Raw genomic sequence first — 20,220 nt, forward strand, 5'->3', positions numbered from 1 at the left:
CATGGAAGAAGCCAACTCTTTTCTGTTTCTATTGTTCCACCAGTTAAAAACAAAACAAACACCACATTTCACTCAACTGCACATTACCTGTTGTATGCCACTGGTCTAAAAGAATGTATTTAAAAAAGAAACATATTCAATACATTTTAATGTCTCACTGTCAACAGGATAGTGGTTTAAAACAAAATGAACCAAATCTGAAAAAATAAACAAAACATATTTTACTCATAATGTCACTTAGTTGCTTGACACTAGTCTAAAATAATGTTCTAAAAATATTCAGGGTATTCCCATGTCTTGCTTTCATCTTGTTAGTTGCATTAAGTGACACCCTATGCGCAAGCATCTATTTGAGGTATTTGCTATCCACAGAGCCTTTTATTTTAGCGAAAGCCTTTTGATGACTTTATGTATATGAAAGTGTATTTGTGAACCACAAAGAGGAAAATAAAGGGAAGAAAACAAAGAGTGTAGAGTGGGTGGGGTGCGGTGCCACATGCACTCAGCCAGACCCTTTGACTAGTCTGGAGCCTCTACATGAAGAGAGAAGATATGATTAAGAAGCTGACATTAGGACAAATTATTGTTTAGGGACAAGAGTGCTGCTTTAAGTGCCAAATGACAAAGAATGGCATGGAGTTAGGTGATACTATCGCTTTATTTCTGCACTGAAACCAGCATCACTTAGTCGCTGTCACGTGAGCAGTAGAAGACAAGACCTTTATTAAGCCAGTGACATTTTTCAAAGGAAGGGAACCCTTATTGTGTAAAGGTTGAAGATGAAGAGGAATAAGATGGTAGATGTCTCGGTTAAAATAATCAATTGATTGTTTTTTGATCTCATATAAGGCTTCCTTTTGAGATTTTGAGAAACAGACATGAGGGGACATCATTAGGAGAGGAAGAGGAATTGAGTGGCCTGCATTACATAGGCAAAGGGCAAGTAATAGTAAAATATACGTTAGGTAATTGTCACTAATGCAACTTCATTTCATTTCACTGGGTGCTGAGGCCTGGGGACACTTAAGTTTCATTTATTTTGAATCAGTTGGTAGATACCTCAAGAGTCATATTTAAATTTTGAAGCATGTTACTCAAGTAAGTTGGACAACTGTTATCAGTTTGAGTTGATAAAGTATCAAATTAACCATATTTTTTATGATTAAGACATTTATTATTCAAAATCTTATATCTTGGTATCATGTATAATTAGGCAACAGTCTTAATCTTCTAATTTTCTTGCCAAATAACTTGGGCATGGTGAGATGTTATGTTGTGTACCTGGAGATGTTTTGTAAATATATAGTGTATTATACAAATTTTAAAAATACACGTTTTCACCATTCATTTTCAAGGAGAACAAAGAGATATAGCGATAACCACTCACTCTGGCATTTTGTGTGCATTTTATGCATGTGTAGGAGTTATAGAGATTAGATATGTATCCAAGTTTTGCATGTTATACACATCTTATTACCATTTTATTGGATGTGATGCCAAGTAAATCTGGCACAAAATATGAGTGTATGCAAATTAGTTATTTTAGGGCTATTTGGTAGTTACTAAAATTCTTGAATAGGTTCTAGTTATTACAATTAATTCATAAAAGTCTATGAGCTTAAAGTATTTTAATTTTGGACTCTAGCTATAATTGTAAAATGTAATCATGTAATTTTAGCTAAATTATGTAATGGTAGTCTTTCACAGTATTTATAACTAGAAAAATTCCTAAAAGAGATTTTATCCTACAATATATGTGGATTCCTAATTGTTGACAATTTTCCAAAGAAACAAATTTCATAAACATATTTATTTACATCATTTTATGTTTACCAATTATTGTTAAAATACTCTTTTAACACATAACACACTTCTTGTAACAGCTGAAATCTACTCCCTAACTTTAACACTTTAATAGAGTTTGTTCGTATATTAAACAATAATATATAGTGAATACTTCTTATAAATGCCAGAGACCCAATGCTAAGGAAAAATAGACACAGATCATGCCCTCATAGAGCTTACAGCTGAATAGGGATAGACATTAATTAAAATATTATATCTGTGAGAAATGTTGAAAGAAAGAAGCAGAGACTTATGGAAAATGCTAAGGGATTGGATGCAGTGATAACAGGCGAAATATGCTTGACTAAAAATTAGGTAAACCAAGTTAATATTAAAATTCATTGTTGGCATTTAAAATGACAGATATAAAGGGATGGGAGGAAACAAAGTATCTCTGATGAATTGCAAAAATTCCCATGGGGCTTCAACATAAAGAGCAAGGAGGAACCAAGGACAAGGGCTTGGGGTGAGAGCGAATACATGGAACTGAAGGGCTACAGAGAGGTTGGGCCATGTTAGATTTCTATGCCTCTCTGAGAACTTAGGACTTTTTATCTTAAGAGCAATCAGACACAAGGAAATATTTTTTTCTAGGAAATTAACATTATCAGATATGTGTTTTTAAAAAAATAATATACTCTGGCTGCGGGGTGGAGAATGATTAAGTTGAGGGCAAGAGGAGATCCAGAAAGAAATTTTAGGAAACTGTTGTAATAGACCAGGTAAGAGACAATGATTTCTATGTGTAGTGGCATGGTGGGTACAAATCTAAAGAATTAGGGTTATTTAAATGAAAAAATTAATAGGGCTGGATGAAGATTAAGGGAAATATAGATTTTCTAAAGTATACAACTGAATGTATATTGGTGACACTCACTGAAATAGGTAATACTGGAAAAGAAAGAACTGCTGGATTGGGGTGTTTGATAACATTTGATTATGGATAGGTTGATTTTGAAGAGCCTTTGTTGCTATATCAAATATGGTTTTCAATATTAACTAAGGCTGAAAATAAGTAGGAGAGATGTCAACCTTGAAGTTGATGACATTGGTTTGAAATGTCTGAGCTGGAGACATAAATATATAAATAATTTTCATATTTTCATATAAATGATAACCTAAGCTGTGCTCAAGGTTGAGACTAGAAAATATGAAGTGAGAATGAAAAAAGCTTCAGGCTGAGCCATGGTATAAGAACAGATCAAAGAAAAGAGGGATTTAGAAAGGATGGCCAACACCATCACATATTGATGAGAGGATAAATAAGATGAGGATTGAAAATGTGTCAGTTGAATGTTTGGTATAAAGTAGCTTGTGTCCCTGGTGAGAACTCTTTATTGAAATGATCAAGGCAAGAGTGAAATCATGGTTGGTTTTGGAGTTAGTGGGAAGAAATGATAGAGAAAAACTTCTTGTATTCTAACAGTACAAGAGGAGATGATACATAGCTTTGTGTGTTTTCTGCTCAGGAATTTGAAAAGCGGTTGGCCAACATCTTTCTTACAATACCCTATTATCCACAGTATAATAGTTATATCAGTGGAAAGAAAACATGTATACATCTTCCACACAATTTGAAGTCATTCTAACGAGATTCTATAGAATAGACCAAACTGAATTTGGTCCTAAAATCTATGTTTTGTCCAGCATTTAAAAAAAAGGAGATATTATTGAATAAAACAGAAAATAGCAAAATACATTGCAAGTAGTAAATATCTACTTTCAGTAATATATCTCCAAATTATGTGTTGAAGGGAAGAATCACAATGTAAAATTTATTTTTTACTGTGGGTCATGTGCAAAAAAGTATATTTTACTGGGACACAATAAAACTAATATATTATGTTAATCATTTGATTCCTGTGGATGGAAATGCCAAGGACATCTCATTATTTTATAATTTTTCAAATTTTCTAGGCAAATAGTCTACATAATCCTAGTGGATAAGCTAACTATATAAATCAGATCAAATATTATCAGCAACATCAGCATTTAAGCCAAGAACTCTAAAGGACTGTTTTGTTAATACCTGTTGAAGTAAAAGTCAGCAACAAATCTCTTATTTCTGAAAGAGCTTTATCATCCAGCATAATGTGATTTTAATATATTTATCTGTGGTTTGCTAAGATATTAAAATAAAATGAGAACACATCTCCTTATTGTTGGTCTACAAAGGAAGTTTCTCCTGTGCACTTTAACCCATAAGCTTATTAATCATTCTAAGGCTTTTGCCAAAGGGAGAGTGTGGCTTAGTGATGCAATTATGGCCCTGGATATCTGGGGTCTATTTTCAGTTCTCTCTGTTGCTTGTGTTTAATGATTTAGAAAGTCATTTAACTTCACTGTTGTAGATTTTTGTGTATTTTTTTCCATTTACAGAGTATTCCAATGAGAGGGACCCATGTTACACACGCTCAGCAATGACTAAAGAGAATTCTCATGGGTCAAGGGGATTCCTAGCGATGGTGAGCAATGTTGGTTGGCTTCAAATGTGTTGCAATAGTGTCTTAGTGAAAATTGATTGGCTTCTATTCAGAACTCAACCCAGTATGAAGAAAGAAGGACAGGTAGGACCAAAGATGATACATTATTATGCTCAACTGGTTGTGCAACTTCTGGACAGCTCAGTTGAGTACGGAAATAATAGTGTGATCATACCTGAATTAAGATCATGGTGATGTTGATAATGAAATGAAGAAAAAAGGAGGATAAAGAAAAATGTAGTGAGATAAACCTTATACAGTAGTGTCTCCACCTAGGCTCCCATAATACCTTTGTCCCTGTACTTGTATACATTCCTTTGCTCTTTGGAAATATAAAGAACAAAAACTTAGAAAAATGTATCTTAAGAGACAGTAGCATAAGCATGGAAGAACAAAATGCCCTGAAGGTTTGTGTTGAAGCAAGACACATGAAATGTCAGGAGCAAGTCATAAAGGACAGTTATGGGATGGGAGGCTTTGGAGATCAAGGAGATGAAGGACAGGAACAGGATGGACAGGGGACATCAAAAAGAGTCATAACTTTGGATTATCCCCGAGGTAAGAGTTATTCTTACTTTGCACACAAGAACACTAAAGATCTGGGATGAATAGTACCTTAACTCTAGGTTGCTTAGCTAATTAGAAACAGAGCCAAGGTTCACGTTCAGAAGTCAGTCAGTCTACAGTATCCAGACATGTACGTGGCTATTTAGCTTTTGTAAAAGTTACACTGAATTAGATTTGATTTCACACGGAAAGTACTATTGTTTAGGTAAACGTCTTGTTGGAGTAAACCTCATATTGATATAGAAGAGACAGCAAAATAAGGCTTATGTCAGAATGGAAGCAGCTGGCATGTATGTAATTTTCTAACATTGGCAATGTTCAACTTTTATCTTAATTTTTATTTTTTGCTCTCTACACTATCTTTTTGGGAAAATATTGTATTTTGAAATGTTTGCTTTTACTAACTTATCAGCATATTCAAATATATAATATCTTCAGTAGTGACCTCTGGGGGTATAATTTAAGTACATTTAAAATAAATATTTTCAATAGTATTAGTTTGTTAACAATAGCTTGCAGTTTCTCTTACTCCATTTCTACCTCACTCTTACTTGCGTTCAGTTTTCAAAATAGAGTTTTTGCAATTCAAGCAATTTGATTTTGAAAATCAACTTGTGCTTTCTGGCAGACAATGGTATTATGTATCTCTCTTTACAATCAGTTTATAAAGGAGATATTTAGTTCTCTACTAATATCAATAGTTTTTATAATACCTACAATCAGTGAAAGTTCGTGAACATTCTACAGAACAAAATTTTATTAGAAAGCTTTTCCACCACTGCTCTCAGATCTCCAGCCCCATCCCTAGCTTGAAACCTCTGGGAAGTTGATGTACACACTCCATTTTACTACACAATACACTGCAATTCTAATCTCACTTTGGGGAATGTGATACAATCCTTAACTACAGCTGCTTGTTTCCATCAATGAGTGGAATGGTATTTCAGCACATTTTAATTTAATGCAAAAATTAATTTTTTCTTGTCTGATGCAATTTGTTTCTCTCTCTGCTGAGTTCTCCTCTAGGTTTTACATAAAGCTGTAAATTTTTTTGAAATTGAAAACAAATACAAATAAGGCAAGTAAGCAAATATGGACTAATTACTGCTTATTCACAACTTACATTTAGTATGGGCATTGTTCCAAAAATTTGAAGGCAGGATAGCAATGAGCACACCCAGAATATGGTTCCAAATTTCCACAGGAGATACTTAAATGGAGATCTGACATTACCAACAGGTAGGTTGATGTCTCAGAAGGAGTCCACAGGAGAAAGGAACTACACAGAAAAGAATATGATCACCCTAAAAATGGACACCTAACTGAATCATCCATAATGCATGAGCCAGAATTAATGGAACAGACCAATACACTTCCATTAAGCATCCTACACATTTCCATTGGCTTAATGAATCATAAGGAAATTTATTAATTACTTGAAACTGAATGAAATGTAATGATTTGAAGGCAAGCAATAAAATTATTATTAGTTGCAGGCAATATAATCAGTCGCATGAGTCATTCCCAGTATTGCCTATGAAAGAGAATCACTTGAGGACAGGTTGCCAGATAACATACAGGACTTCCAGTTGAATTTGAATTTTAGACAAACAATGAATAACTTTATTATGTCCCTATTTTTTCATGGGATATACTTATTCTAAAACAGTATCTGTTTTTATCTGTATTTTTACTTGCTAAATCTGGTAACCATAACTGGAGAATTTCAGCTCCTTCATTACCACTAAGTATTACAGACCCAGTGTTTTTTAACACCTTACTGAGTGATTCTAATAAGTAGATTGCAAAACTTAATAGTATTTACTTATGTCAACAATAATAAATTGAAAATGGAAATTACAATGGAAAAATAAGATATAATTCCCAGAATCCCAGGAACTATGGTGTATTTTTAAATTATTACCTTGAAAAGAATATATAAGACCTCCAGTTGAGAAAAGTGATTAAATTTTATTAAAGGACACAAATTAAGATATTTCCTACTCCTAGATAAGATTATTTATTTTGAAATGTCAATTTTCCAGAAGTATTATTTAAATTTATTGTAATTCCAATCAAATTCTGTGGATAGATTATTTTGAGTTAATTCTAAAGTTATTCTGATTATTCTAAAACATGTTCTAAGAAAAATGTAGGAGAATGAAGTCCTCAGAGAGTTAAGTTGACTCTGAATGAGAAGTGCAAAGTGGAGGGTATGGGGAAGAACTTGCCCTGTCAGGTAGTAAAATAAATTATAGGAACAGTGTAGTAAAAATTTGCTGTTATTATTACTAGAAAAGTCAAGACCAGTGGTACACGATAAAGACTTCAAAGATGGACACTTGTATTTGGAAAATTTATGTATCATAAAGATAGTGCCATCAATTAATAGGAAGAGAATGAATTGTGTAGTAAATAGTGTTTAGAAACCTTGCTTAGGTAAGGAGAAAACAAAATTGTATATAAGTGGATTTCTGCTGGACTAAAGACCAAAATATGACAAAGATAACTATAAAGGTAATAAAATAGAAAGTAGGAGAAAAATAGGACCTTAGGGAGATGATGGGTTGAATAGTATTCAACTAGTACCAACCATAAGGTAAAAATTGATATAAAATACTAAACATTGACAAAAATAACAGAGAGAAAGTACCCTGTGCAGAGATTATTTGAAACATTTGAAATTCATATGAGACTAGTATCTAGAATGTGTAAAAATTCGTACAAGTCTATGAAGGAAAAGTACAAACTATAAGTGATAATTGGACAAAGGACTTCAATAGGTGACTCACAAATGGCTAAATGCAAATGGATAATCAGTGAGGAAAAAGTATGCTCAATTTATAAAAGTCACAGAAATCCCAATTAAAATAGCAAAATATTACCTATACCATTAATTCACAGATGAAAAATGGAACATTTAAATGACACACCAAATTATGTCACTTATTTGCTACTCTTTATTCTGACTCAAACTACTGCCAGAGATACAGAGGCCTGGAACTAGTTTTCTAACTTTTTGAGATCACTTAAACCTTTTTCCCTGGAAGAATACTGAGATACTTTCATTCATACATATTATAAAATCCTTATCAAAGCCTTCTCTATATTTTTCTTTGGTTAATGTCGCCTACATTTTGAAAATTTCATGTGAAATTTCACATGAGAATTATTTTGCTGCAGACATCTTTTTTTAATCATAAATCTTTATTTCTCTAATTGTTTATTTCTTTAGCCTGTAGACTTTATTCAACTTTGTATTTAATATTGTTGGTCTGCTTATCAATTACTTCCTATTTTAGTCATAAAACACTACCGTGAGAAAAGTCCTTCCGTGGCTTCTCTTGGTGGATGAGGTTTTTCCTGCCGCGTTTAGGTCTTTTCCCATCCACTTTCTTTCTTTTGATCTCCTCGCCCATTTTCACTTTGTTCCCAGGCTTCATCCCTTTTCGTGTCACTGCCTCCAGTAACAAGAATGGGCAGTTTGGAGCTATGTGTATGTGTGCTGAGGTTGGTATAGTATTTCCCACCAGATATGGCATAATCACAGACAGGATGTGTAAACAGAATTGCAATGAGTATAATAGGACAATTGGTGTAGTTCTGCACCTATATTTTTCCTCAGTTGATGGGTTGCATTAAATATTAAATACATATTTTACTTCCAATTTTTGATTTTGGAAACATCTTAGTATTTACATTAAATAAAACTGTTGTCTAACTAAAAGAAATAAAATAAAAGTTTTACTAGAAGTTTCAACATCATTATAAGATGTCTCCTTAGTCTGGAATAAAGTTAGAAAATCATGATGGTTGCAGGGAAACAGCAACATTCATACAAGATTATTCAATGCATATTTCTACCTAGCATTTTGACTTCTGTCCTGGTAAATTAATTTTCTTGGGATTTCTTTGGTTCTTAGTAAATAGCACAATATTCCTCTAAGGCAGAAGCTTATTATAAGGATTTATAATTTAGGTAATTGAGACGTTGTTAATCAAAGACAATCAATCCAGCACAGTTGATCAAATTTAATTAGACCCAGGAATAGAGAGAAAAAAATATTAATGTCATCCGCTAAGCTTCTATAGTGGAACAAAAATGTCCAGGAAAGCAACTTAGGTCCCTAACTTCATTACTTAGGTCCCTAAACACCAGTGATATCTCTTCCTTATAATTGATTTCATTCTCATAATAGTCAAAAATGTTGTATTCTATACCCATAGGAATATTTAAGTGAATAAAATAATACAATAATGGATAGGTCTCATTTCCTCTTCATTTACATCTAATTTGCTGAAATATTTGGGTCTTCATAGATAGAAGAAGAGATCTTGGGTTATTTTGACTTAAATTTTCTACCTTTATATTCAGTAGCTTTTATCCTAATCTCTATATAAACATTCTTTTCTTTCTTTTGCATTCCATCTGAATAATATATTATTTTTCCATTCAATAACCAAAGCAACAAAAATTACTTAAATCTTTGCACCTGATAGCTTTGCTCCTGCGATTTCCTATGTTTTCCTTATTCCTTACTAATCCAAGCAACTGTATTATGTTTAGTATCATTCATCACCACATCTGTGTAAAAGTGGATACAACTTCCCTAGAGTACGTGCCATACAATGCAAAATCAAACTATCTAACCTTTCACAAATAAGGAGTGTGAAATGTCAGTGACAACACTGGACAGAAGGAACAGTGAGACCAGCAGGCCGTTTAACCTACATTATCCCCAAAGTGCTTTTAAATAATGATTATGCCATTATGTGCTTTTTTGCTTCTACTATGTCATAATTGTCTTACGTCTCAAATGATTAATTAAAACGGTCTAAGAGCAGGGAACTGGCTGATTTAGGATAAGTAATTTAAATCTGGAAAGGGTTTCTTCTAAAATATATCAAGGCTAAGTTAGAAGTTATTCTCATCTACTTACACTGTCTGAGGATTGAGTATGTGGTAGAAGAGATAGTGTAAGAGTTCTAATTCAACAAGGATGATTATATAATTTTATGTAAAAATGTAGAATATGTAATCAAAGTACTTGCCAGGGAATATAATTTTCATATCCAAAATATATTTTCTGTATTTTTAAAAAGAAATCAAGAAGCACATTAGTTTCAAATTTATAATAGAATATATTCATATTCTCCATTAAGACACTGATTTTTCTTAATTTCAAGAAGTATGAAAGTAAACAGAAAGAAAAACTAATCAGTATCAAGTAATGAGGTAAAGTCTGTTTTGTTACTTATTGTAATCAAATAGTATCAGAATAGCAAGAAAGATGTTTTTGAAATGTTTAAAATCACAATTTTACAGAAATAAAAGTCACCTATGAGCTGACATTTTAGTGGAGTGAAACAGAAAATAACAAAATATATAAGTAAAATAAATCTCTTATTAGATGGTGATAAATGTTATGAAGAAAAATCACACAAGGAAAGGAGCAAACTGCCATTTTAATAGAATAGCAAAGAAAAGCTTCACTAAGTCAAATGGCATTTGAGTAAAGACCTGGAGAAGTAAGTGTCAAGCCACGCAGATATGCAGGACAAGAGAATTCCAGGTAGAGCAAGAGTGGCTCAGAAGAACACCTGGCATGAGTCCAGAACAGCAAGGATGTGAGTTTGGCTGAAATATCTGTTAGCAGATAATTAAGTTAGAAAGGTGTTGTTGGTGCTGGTGCTGCTGGGAGTGGGAATCTTGTATTTGCTCATACACTTCGCTAAAATCTTTGACATGTACTCTGAGTGAAATAGAGGCCTGCGAAAGGGTTCTATGTTTTATGAATTACATTTTAGTTATCTTACTGCTGTGTGAAAAAACAGCTTGAAACATGGTCATGGAAGACACAAGGAGACCAGTTTCAGGGAAATGACAGTAATCATGACAGAAATATTGGTGACTTCGGCCAGAGAAGTAGCAGTAGAGGCAGTAAAAAGTGGTAGGATTCTGCCTATATTTTGAAGAAAATACTAACAGGTTTTCTGGAAATTGGAAAGGAGGTGGAAAGAAAGAGACTTAAAGGGTTACCCAAGCTTTTGGCTTGAGTAACGGAAAGGATTAAGGTTGTCATTAATGAAGTGACAAGTTTCTGGGAAGAGACTGAGTGGTGGTGATGGGGAGGGATGGTTAGTGATTGAAAGTTCAGCTTTAGGGATTTTAAGTTTAAAATGTTTATAAGAATCAAAGCTGAAACACTGATTAGTTAGGTGAATATGAATCTAAAGTTCAGGAGAGAATTGTAGAGATGTAAACATAGGCATCATTACCATAAAATGCTATTTAAAGTGATGAAATTTGATGATACCACTAAGGGCTTGAATGAAGATGGAAAAGAGAAGAAATTAAAGGGCTCATTGCTGAGGCATTATAATATTGGGAGATGACATAGAACCATTCAAAGAGAATGAGAGGGAGCGGCCAGGTAAGGAGAGGAAGAAAACCAGGAAAATATGGATTCTGAAGACAAGCAGAGATAATGTTTCAAAGATAAAGGGGGTTCAAAATGTTGCTAATAAGTCATAGAGGAGGGGATCAAGAAATGGCAGTGGGATTGGGCAGAGTGGAAGTAATGAATTACACTTTCAGGTAGTGGTGGAATGAAAATCATATCCGAATGAGTTCAAGATATTTTGGAAATAGAAAACTGAGGAGGTTTGAGAAGGTTTGCTAAAAATGGGAGGGAGTATGGGACAGAAAATAGAGGGAGGATTGAGATTGAAGTAAAAATGACTTCAATCACTGTGAATCTCAGTATTTCCTTCTAATGAATCAGAATTCCCAAACTTTAATTGGAGTATCTATATATCTGAATTTAATTAGCATCTGCAAACCATTACTCGATTGATTTGCATTCTTCTTTATTAACAAAGACCTCAACTTTTATAATAGCTGAGACATTTTCAAGTATATATAATTTGTTTCAATATTTTTTCTTGAATATATGATTTTAAACTAGACCAGTAACTCAAGCCTAACTATGAAATGGAAGCACAGATCAGGTAGCACCTATTCAATTTCTCTCATGTATTTTACAGAAGGTACTGTATCAAAACATACACATATCCATAAAAAATATTTCCCTAGATTGCCTAAAGAAATATTTTGCATTCCTTTGCAATCACCTTTACAAGCAAACCGTCTTTAAAGTTTTATACTTGATATGAATATAGTGAAGTAAAAATATATAAAGAATAGAAAGTATTTATGAGATAGGTTTATTTAAATCAAGTTTTAATCAAGTTTTCATATGTATCAAATGAATCAAATCATATGTATCAAATCAAATCAAACTTTCATAGAGCTTTGTTCAGGCTTACATGTAAAGAAGAGATGATAAACAAAAACTACATTCATTTTCACTTCATAAACATCCCTTGGTCTTGCCAAAAGATGCTTGTGAATCAAAATAAAATATAAACAAAACCACACATCTTCAGAGATGTATGTTTTATTATCCAAATGAGGAAGTGAGAACAGCACTCTCATCCACCATTATTCTAGAGAAGCCAAATTGAAAAATGTAAAGTTTCAGAGAAAGCATGCTTTTGATGGCAGAGAAAGTCACATTCAGCTCTATATTTAGTTTTGCTTCAAGTTGCAATACAAGCTTGAGTAAACTTCAGATAAAATGTTATTATTTAAAGTTGTTTACACACTTACCCCCACATACGCTGTGGTTTTAACACTTCTAAGTAGTGTGAAAACACAGTCTCCTGCTGCCTTGCTTTGACAGCTTAAATAGCCTCCAAGTAATACATGATCTTTAGGACAACATCGTGATGGTGAGTTTAACTAATGTACTTGCCTTTGAACACATATCTAAATGTGGTGTTATATTTTCCCCCAAATATTTGGAGCAGTTGGCATACTATTACAATATCACTGGTTATGAATGAATCTGGGTCTTATTAAGAATAATGTGAATCCTTTCTTTAAGATATGCACAATTATTAAACTCAATTTACCTTACATTTCAATCCAATTCAACTTGACTTAGCAAAACTTCCACCAATCACTTTCAACATACAAAGACATAGTTTTGATGGAAAGAGAAGAAAGAAGAGATAAGGAATACTCTCAACATCTGTGGAGTGACACCTTATTAACCACAAACAAGATATGTACTAAAATCAGAGTATGGACACTTTCTTCAGTTTGAAGAGTTAAAGTTTTTGGAGAGGAGATATTTGAGCTGCATCTTAACACTTTAAAACAAAAGAACTGGTTTGATATGGAAGGTCTCACTTGATACCCTTGTTTCCTCCTCAACCCACGTTAATTGGGCTTGCTTCTCAACCTTTATCATTGAGAACACTCTTGGTTAATGTCACGAGGAATGAACTGCTGAGAATTTTAATTGTGAATCATGAGCTCTCAACAGTATGCAAAAACAAGTTGGCCACCTTTCCTTTTTGAAAGTCTCTTCTTTATTCACTAATATTTTATTTATAGTTTTTGATTCTCTGTTCCTGAATAGGGATTGGCCATTAATATCCTTTCCACACTCTCTTCCTCTGATTTAGGTATTAAATTTACACCAGGCTTATACACTGTGTTGGGGAATGTTTCTTTCTTTTTTTATCCCTTCTTATTTTGAGAAGTTTATATAATATTAGAATTCTCAGATATATTTGTTGATTATATATTTTCTAAAACTTGCCTGTCAAACACATTTCCTCTGTGAGAAAATTTTAAAAATACTGAACAAACATCTTCAATGACTATAAGGGTATTTATGCTTTATATTTCATCTTGAAAAAGGTAAAAATATATTTTTATGGGAATTTGTCCATATGTGTAATTTCAAACTCATTAACATAACAATCTTTATTTTTATTCAACTTGTCTCAAGGTCTTTCTTCTCACTTTTCCATCTGTCATGATTCTTATTTCCCTAGATCTTATAATCGAGGTCTCAACTCAAAAGCAATCTCAAAAAAGGCTTCTCTGACCCCATTATATGATTTTCTTACAGACACCGAGTATCTTGTTGTGTCATTAATCTAAACACTTCCTGAAATTCTCTGCCTTGCTTAAGGAATGAGAGCAAGGGACCTTCATGAGAGCAGGGACCTGGTCTGTCTAATTATCACTGTATTGTAAATTCCTAGAATAGTGTCTAGATACAGTATTCCATAATATTTTTTGAATAAATGAATGGTGCTTATTACTGTTGGATGACACGTTTTCATAGTTCTCTCACATTTCTGCAAATCTTGCAGAAGACATTGGCTGCCATTTTGTTCTGGATATCTTTTCAAGGCTGTTTATATAGTGAACAGCCTTTGAAGATAGACTGCCTTCCTCTGAAGCAAAGGGAAGACAGGCTTATAGTCTAGTATAATAAAAATAATTTTCTCTCCAGAGTATAAGATAGACATGCTTATGCTCAGGATTCTTTTCCTAAAACACATCCCATCATATGTGAAGACATCCATCTGGGCCCATCTGCTTTGTCTTTGTGGAATTGGGGAGCAAAGGAAACTGATACAAATATGCTGATGTTAATGCCGCCTGCAGTGCTGTACGTAGTAGAGTCCTTCGTTTCTGACTCAGGAGTCTCATATGTTCTCCAAGCATTCATGAAACCCTTGCAAGATAACTTGTTACCTTGCTATAGGATAAAATCTCAAATCTTCACATTTCTTGACAATTACATACTAATGGGCTATGCAAGTATGATTTGAGGTAAAGAATGCTTGACTGCACTGTCTTGAGGATTTAAGTATCTTGTCCACAATTACAGTGAATAACTTGAAGTCTGGGGACTGATTCCCATGTATTCTATCTAATATCATTTAAAACTAGAATGAAAAACTCCAGGGTCTATGAAAAGATGTATTTTTAATATTCCTTTGCATGTACCTTTTAATATCTTTTGATATTCCATGATTATATTCATGTTTATATGATAATTATTAATGATCAAGATGCGTGCTATTATTTTCAGCTAAAGCCATTTAGTACCTCATCGTTTTAAAAAAAAAAAATCTTTCAGATTTCCTATGATAAAATGGTGCTAAAACAGAATAATTTTTAAGTAATTGCCAACAGCTCATTTCTATTTTAGTTGTATAAAAATATCTATTTATATATAATTTTTACAAGTTCCATGAATGTGAAGTCTTACTTGCTAATAAGCCTGAATAAAATACTTCTTTCCAACAGTATATTTTGAAATGTTTTATGGAGTTGCTACTTCAACTTCGGTTGTACATTTTTTACGTCAAGAAAATAATTCAGCTAAAGTCTATTACTGCACAGTTATCTTATTTGTTACACTAGCTTTGAAGCTACCAAAATTTCCTTGAATTATAGCCTCAGAATTTAACCAAGGTCTCCCACCCTAACCATCCGTGGCTGAAATCATCCTTAATAATTTTCTCTGACTTGATACATAAACAGCAATATATTGACTTTATATTCCATCTGGATATGGCTAATAAATTTGGGTTACTCAGCTTTAAAATTGTTTGGGGAACATAAAACTCATTTAACTCATCAATTATGTGGTTGTAATCACTGTCATTTGGCTTTTTGGAGTATAAATAACTTGCTGCAGTTAAGCTACTGAGCTTTTGTTTTATCAATTTTATCAGCTGAGGGATTATTTCAGATACATGCAATTGTACAGTAAAAAAAAAATCTGTATCTATTTTTTTCAAAATATATGCACTCTGTAATATAAATATCTTTGTAAAAAAGATTCTATAAAATATACAAATATTTACTGTGGCTTAAATTACTAAAGGTGATATGTAGTAATGACTTTTCTCCTAAAAAACTGATATTTTTAAACAGGTGCCAATCCTCAGTGTTAGAAGGACAAAGAAGTTGCCTAATATAAAGTTATTTTCAAAGAAATTAATTTAAAAAATCAATATGTGACTCATTATCTTGTTATTCATATATATGTAGAGAAAATCAAATTCTATTTAAACTTACCATTGAAAACTTATTATACTTTTTATTAGTTCTAAAAAAGGTAAAATCTGGGTAGTTAATTTTTTAACATCTTTATTGGAGTATAATTGCTTTACAATGGTGTGTTAGTTTCTGCTGTATAACACGGTAAATCAGCCATACGTATACATATATCCCCATATCTCCTCCCTCTTACGTCTCCCTCCCACCCTCCCTATCCCACCCCTCTATGTGGTCACAAAGCACCGAACTGATCTTCCTGTGCTATGAGGCTGCTTCCCACTAGCTATCTATTTTACATTTGGTAGTGTATATATGTCCATGCCACTCTCTCACTTCGTCCCAGATTACCCTTCCCCCTCCCTGTATCCTCAAGTCCATTCTCTACATCTGCGTCTTTATTCCTGTCCTGCCCTTAGGTTATTCAGAAACTTTTTTTTTTTTTTTTTAGATTCCATATATATGTGTTAGCATACGGTATTTGTTTTTCTCTTTCTGACTTACTCCACTCAGTATGACAGTCTCTAGGTCCATCCATGTCTCTACAAATGACCCAATTTCATTCCTTTTTATGGCTGAGTAATATTCCATTGTATATATGTGCCACATCTTCTTTATCCATTCATCTGTTAATGGACACTTAGGTTGCTTCCATGTCCTGGCTATTGTAAATAGAGCTGCAGTGAATATTCTGGTACATGACTCTTTTTGAATTATGGTTTTCTCAGGGTATATGCCCAGTAATGGGATTGCTGGGTCGTATGGTAATTCTATTTTTAGTTTTTTAAGGGACCTCCATACTGTTCTCCATAGTGGCTATATCAATTTACATTCCCACCAACAGTGCAAGAGGGTTGGTTCCCTTTTCTCCACTGGGTAGTTAATTTTGAACAAAAAGGCAATACTTGTTTCATTTCTCTTTAATGTTTTTACATTTTAATATGAAAACACTTTTCATAATGTATACAATTTCTCTAACTTTCAAATTTTAATAGTATTCTCCAGACCATTTTAATTATTTATCTCAATGAAAGCAAAATATTTTGCAAAATTTGTTTCCTTTTGTGTAATACTATTTGAAAGTAAACAAAATGTTTCATTATAGGATCTTAAAGCTCCTGAAACCCGTTTTTCCATTATTTGAAATAATACCCTTCTGGGGAAAAAAAGGCAGGCCATTCATATATATGTAATGGGTGTGTATCTTAGTGTACAGAGATCAAATTACAGTCACTGGGTTTATATATCTAAAAAAGAACTACCCCTTCACAGTTGCATGATTAGTTAATTAATATCTGCTCATACATTGGAAAAATGGAAAAGGGATTCTCAGGTATTATTCTTCCACCCACCCTATTTTTACCAAACATGCACAGAGGCACACAGACATACATACACAAGCACAGTCACACTTTTACTGTTCTCAGTAATGAGCACTCATTGCATACATGTTATATACCAGGCATTCTTCATTTGTGAACTTTCATTTTCAACACAATATTTACAGAGAGAGAAACAAGCAGAGAGGTTAAGGAGCCTCTCCATTCATCCCCTCGCAAGGGATGTTGCAGGGATTTGAACCCAGACAGTCTGGTTTCAGAGTCCAGGCTCCTAATCATGACGCTCCTTGACAAAAGATTTTTGAAAGTTACACTTGTCAACTTTTCATTAAAATATGATTTTTCCCCTGAAAGCTCTTGTTCAAAATCAATATATCTCTTAAGTTTAAAACTCAGTAAAAACAAACCATATATTTAAATTAGTGAAATGACTACATCATACATTAAAATGATTGATAAAAGTTGCTATTCAGTATCAAAATTGAAAGCTGCATTATTTCTTAAATTCTTGCATGCTCTCTCTTCCTTTAGTAATAAGCTTCCCTGAACTCAAAGAAGGAGGGAAAAAAAGGAAGAAAAAATAAACTTTCAAATTTCATAGTACAAAAAGCAACTCAAAGTTTTCATAGCCAATTCAATGATGGGATGGAAATACACTCTTTCATTTCTTACATGCAGATTTCAATATATTCTTCTACTTCATGTAAACCTGTTCTAGGTATGGTTCAAACTTTTGCAAATAAATTACCCATTTCAGTTGAATCTGTTTTTATTATATGAAATATGGGGCTAAATAATAACATACTTTGGTAGGAATAAAAGACTGAAATTTACTAAAATGGCATAGACATTTGTAGAGTATAAAAATATGTTGGGCTAAATTTCAGGTAAATTTTATATTAAACTATGAGATTCTGTATGTTTCTTGATCCTTTACATTCAACTGGGTATTTGTCCATTCTCTTCTAAGTTTTAATGGTCATTATCTTTTCATTTATTCTTTCTTTCTAGTAAAGGACATGTACAGTATTTAGTATATTTATTTCAGCTTCAAATTTATCAGAAAGGTAATGGAAGCAACACACGTTCTGAGCTGAGTACACATGACAGACCTCAGATAAATGTTTTAGATTCCAAATGAGAAAAACTTAATATAAATCAAAAGTTCATACTCAAACTTGAACTAATTGTGAATTTACAAAAATACTGCTTCCTTTCCTCTTTTTACATTGTTTGTCATCATTATCATTATAAGTTACTGCTTGAGAAAAATGAACAATTTTTAGGTTTGTGTATGCCTAAGTAAAACTACTTTTTGAATATTGATTGCTGTAATATTACCACCATTTTAATATTGCAAAAGTAACATGAAATAAATATTATGACAAGTAAAGAAAAATATAACAACTTTAAAATGTGTTTTCTATTTTTGGTATTAATTTGATATGAGAGAAGCTTATCTGAAATAAAGATAAAGATACAGCCAAGAGACAGTTGCCTGTCTGTGGTTTGCTGATTCCTTTATCTAAATATATACCAAAAAACTCAGCACATCTCCTCTGCAAATGTCAAATTAAATATTAACGATGTAAATCCTGAACTAATACAGGTGGTATCTGAATTTCAAGCTGGAAGCTCTTTTGGATATATATTTAGATGTGCAGGGTTCTTTCAAATACGCTTTGATGCTGTAAAAGTCAGAAACACTTTTAGTAGAAGTTCTGACAGAACCATTAATATGACGTGGGCCTTCAGCTTGCCAGCCAACATATTGCTCACAAAATATTTATTTTATTTAAAGACATTCTATCATAGAGATATAGAAAGGCTAAATAGGCACAATAAAGATTTATGGTTGTTTCTATTGTTCTTAGCTTTCAGAAGGTTTATAGTTCAGAGTGTTCAAGAGGTAACGCATTTTTATGCATTTTTAACCATTTTATTATAACAAGTGTATGCCAATTTCTAGGAAACTGAAATGCCTCTACTCCTTTTTACCTAGAGCTGCCATGTTAATATGCATTGTGATATAAACAAAAAGATTTACATTAAATGAGTGAACAGTCCAGTGGTTATCTGAAAAATTTGGATATACTTAACAAGGATAAGATATATTGTATGATATAATTTTAATTCTTCTCTTATTCAATATCTATGTTACAAAATTTAGTTTTATTGATGGCTGAAGTATTTTAAAGTTGGAAGAACATTGTTGCTTGCTTTATTTTCCCCCTTCCTTCCTAAGTCCTTATTTCCTTCTGTCTTCCCTTTCCTCTCTTCTCTCTCCCACCTTCTCTCTTCCTTCCCTCCCTCTTTCTATCCTTCCCTTCCCTCCTTCCTTCCTTTTTGACTCTCTCTCTCTCTTCTTTCTTTTTCTGACATGAGCAAATGATGTCGTTTGTGGGCATTTGAGCATCTATAATTCAATCAAGTAACTGGTTTTCAACTGAGGAGAAACAGAAAATCAGAACAATCTGTGGATATTTCCCAAAATAAATACATATACTCTGCAACCCCAGGGATTATGATAGTCTCACATATTGCTATCTGGGAATGAGGAACATGTATATTTTGAAAAAAATTCCTGGGTGATTGTGCTATTATTCTCTACATACTCCACATATCCAATTGGGAACCAGTAGTTCAATAATTTTAGGATATCATAAACATGCCCTGCATATGTGATGAAGATAATTGCATACAACTATACATAAATCTGAAGGTTTTCAAAACATTTCAGGGACAACTTCAATGATAAGTTTTCCAAAAAAGATTTGAAGATTAGATAGAAATACAGAACAACCTCTTTATAGTTGAATATAAATTCTTGAATATTCCCTATAAACATAATAAATAGGAATTCAAATCTCACACATTCTATGAGTTTGTATGTGCAGATACAGAATTGTGTTAGTATGACCCAAATTTTGGCTTAGATGTGTAATAAAACTGAGCAAGTTATGGTATGATATTAGCTATATTCTAGTACTGTTTAGCTTAGAATTTATCTCAATCTATTTTTTAATTTCATAATACCTATATATTTATA

The 20,220-nt window shown here is 32.8% G+C and overlaps 1 protein-coding gene across 4 annotated transcripts in view; it reads right to left on the reverse strand.

The window, feature by feature from the left end:
• LOC309627547 (bifunctional heparan sulfate N-deacetylase/N-sulfotransferase 4) overlaps positions 1-20,220 on the reverse strand; it is an 865,109-nt gene that overhangs the window by 311,759 nt on the left and 533,130 nt on the right. The gene's annotated exons all lie outside the window — the stretch shown is intronic.

Source organism: Balaenoptera borealis (genome assembly GCF_965194805.1).
Source record: "Balaenoptera borealis genome assembly, chromosome: 4".
Lineage (NCBI taxonomy): Eukaryota > Metazoa > Chordata > Mammalia > Artiodactyla > Balaenopteridae > Balaenoptera > Balaenoptera borealis.